General features: G+C 46.3%; 1 non-coding gene across 1 annotated transcript; it reads right to left on the bottom strand.

Moving 5' to 3' along the window:
* Positions 1–2970: 2970 nt before the first annotated feature.
* On the bottom strand, positions 2971–3043 carry TRNAR-ACG (transfer RNA arginine (anticodon ACG)). Its single transcript has one exon. It is a non-coding gene; the product is annotated as a tRNA-Arg (tRNA).
* Between the last annotated feature and the right edge of the window lie 202 nt (positions 3044–3245).

The raw sequence follows: 3245 nt of genomic DNA, 5'->3' as shown, positions 1-3245 counted from the left end.
GGCCCTAAGCAGGGCCAAGTTCAAGTTCCCTGGCCGCCAGAAGGTCCACATTTCAAAGAAGGAGGGGTTTCACCAAGTTCAATGCGAATGAGTTTGAAGACATGGTGGCTGAGAAGCGGCTCATCCCAGATGGTTGTGGGGTCAGTTACATCCGGATCTTGGCCCTCTGGACAAGGGTGCGCCTTGTACTCATGAGGGCTTCCACTGTGCTGCCTCCTCTTAATACTCACCATAAATCCTACTTTCTGTCCAAAAAAACAAACAAACAAACAAACAAACAAACAAACAAAGCAGTGAGTAGAAATGAGGAAATTGAGACAAAAGGAGGATACACAACTTGGCCAAGGCTACAAGGAAAGAGTCGGGATAAAGGCGCTGTGCACTGTGGCTGCAATGGGGCCCAAAACTGCTGAGCTTCTCACTTTCAGAGGAGAGGACCACCCACCCCCGTTTATAAATACTTTTGCATTTTCACGTGCCTATTTCACCTACATTGAGTCCTTAAATAATATTTAGCCAATTTAATGATGACTGTTATAATTTAACTTCATAATTATATTAACTCCAAGTTTCTAGGTTGTTAAATGAATTTTGTTCTTAAAATGTTTACCTTTTTTTTTTTTTCCTTTTGAGACTGGCAGGGCGGGGGGACAGCACCGTGTCTCGCCATGTTGCCCAGGCTGTTCTCGAAGTCCTGGGCTTAAGCGATCCTCCCGCCTAGGCCTCCCAAAGTGCTGGGATTACAGGCGTGAGCCGCTGTGCCCAGTCAAAATGTTTACCTTTATTGAATTGCTACATCAATTTTACCTAATTTGGAGAAGGGGGATGTTTCTTTTCTTTCTTTTTTCTTTTCTTTCTTTCTTTTTTTTTTTTTTTTTTTTTTTTTTTTTTTTTTTTTTTTTTTTTTTTTTGAGACGGAATATCACTCTTGTTGCCCAGGCTGGAGAGCAATGGCGCTATCTAGGCTCACTGCAAACTCCGCCTCCCGGGTTCAAGCGATTCTCCTGCGTCAGCCTCCCGAGCTGGATTACAGACATGTGCCACCACGCCTGGCTAATTTTTTTTGTGTTTTTAGTAGAGACGTGGCTTCACCATGTTGGCCAGGCTGAGTGTCGAACTCCTGACCTCAGGTGATCCGCCCGCCTCGGCCTCCCAGAGTGCTGGGATTACAGGCGTGAGCCACTGCGCCCAGACTGGGAGATGTTTCTTAAAATCTTTTCTGTTGCATAGAGTCTGAAATTATTTCCTCTGTAATGGTTTTGTGGTTATGGTTCTTTTGTTATCATTCTTTGGAGAATGAGATGGAAAACATATGATGTATACCCCAAGAATGTATTTTATTCCATTTTCTTTTTCATTATCTCAAAATTTAAAAGTATTTGGGTCTCTGACTACTGTTCCACACGAAGCATCAGTATCCAACACAAGTATATTAAAAACTGAAATTATTTAATGAATGAACAGATGAACCGACTGCATAAATTAATGAAACTTTCACAAGTGCAATAGACACAATGGGGCGGTGGCTCACGCTTATTATCCCAGCACTTTGGGAGGCCGACACAGGCGGATCACCTGAGGCCAGAAGTTTGAAACCAGCCTGGCCAACATGGCGAAACCCCGTTTCTACTAAAAATACAAAAATTAGCCGGGAATAGTGGCCTGCGCCTGTAATCCCAGCTACTCGGGAGGCTGAGATGGAAGAATCACTTGAACCCGGGAGGTGGAGGTTGCAGTGAGCTGAGATGGCGCCACTGCACTCCAGCCTGGGAGACAGTGCCAGGGTGCGGCTCAAGAAAAAAAAAAAAAAAAAAGCAATTTCCGAAGAGACTTAAGGTCTCTCAAATTTCAGTTTGATGCTTAACGTTAAATCAGACTTAAAGTTCAGGATTGTGCTGTGCAGCAGTACGGCTCAAGGTGAAGAGCCAAATCAGATCAATTTTCTTCCAAAGGACATTAAGAAGACATTAAGAACCTGTTTCTGTCTTTTTTGGAGACGGAGTCTTGCTCTGTCGCCCAGGCTGGAGTGCAGTGGCGTGATCTCGGCTCACTACAAACTCAGCCTCCCAGGTTCACGCCATTCTCCTGCCTCAGTCTCCCAAGTAGCTGGGACTACAGGCGCCCGCCACCACGCTGGGCTAATTTTTTGTATTTTCAGTAGAGACGGGGTTTCACCGTGTTAGCCAGGATGGTCTCCATCTCCTAATCTCATAATACGCCTGCCTCGGCCTCCCCAAGTGCTGGGATTACAGGCGTGAGCCACCACGCCTGGCCCTGTTTCTGTCTTTAATTAGAAAACACACAGAAAGGCCAGGCGCGGTGACTCACGCCTGTAATCCCAGCGCTTTGAGAGGCTGAAGTGGGCGGATCACCTGAGGTCGGGAGTTCGAATCCGGCCTGACCAACATGGAGAAACCCTGTTTCTACCAAAAATACAAAATTAGACAGGCGTGGGTGGCGCATGCCTGTAATCCCAGCTACTCGGGAGGCTGAGTCAGGAGAATCGCTTGACCCCAGGAGACGGAGGTTGCAGTGAGCCTAGATCGCCCCATTGCACTCCAGCCTGGTCATCAAGAGCAAAACTCCATTTCAAAGAAAAAAGGAAAAAAAGAAAACACACAGGAATATATTTTTCTTTAAAAAAACAAAACAAAACAAAAAAACGCCGGGCGCGGTGGCTCACGCCTGTAATCCCAGCACTTGGGAAGCCCAGGCAGGCAGATCACCTGAGCTCAGGAATTCGAGACCAGCCTGGCCAAAATGGTGAAACCCCGTCTCTACTTAAAATACAAAAATTATACGAGCGTGGTGGAAGGCGCCTGTAATCCCAGCTACTGGGGAGGCTGAGGCAAGAGAATTGCTTGAACCCGGGAGGCGGAAGTTGCAGTGAGCCGAAATTGCGTCATTGCACTACACAGCCTGGGAGACAGTGCGAGACTTCGTCTGGTTGGGGGGAAAATAAGTTGTCTCCGAGCCAGCCAGGAGTCGAACCTAGAATCTTCTGATCCGTAGTCAGACGCGTTATCCATTGCGCCACTGGCCCGTCGACGAACAATGTCGACTATCTATTCTTCATTAGGATCCCTAAGAAAATAGTAGATTTGCAATGCAACCAGGCGGACATTGAACAAGACTGCGGATTCTGGCAAAGTGCGATTTTCTTTGTGGTCAATTTAAACAAGTTTCACTGACTTCAGAATTTATATCTATAAAGAAATTTTCTGCTTTGGAACATCATGTACGTA

The sequence above is a fragment of the Rhinopithecus bieti genome, unplaced genomic scaffold (genome assembly GCF_001698545.2).
Source record: "Rhinopithecus bieti isolate Rb0 unplaced genomic scaffold, ASM169854v2 scaffold_51227, whole genome shotgun sequence".
In the NCBI taxonomy this organism is placed as follows: domain Eukaryota; kingdom Metazoa; phylum Chordata; class Mammalia; order Primates; family Cercopithecidae; genus Rhinopithecus; species Rhinopithecus bieti.
Note: the sequence above shows the minus strand (reverse complement) of the source record. Positions and strands in the feature narration are given on the sequence as shown.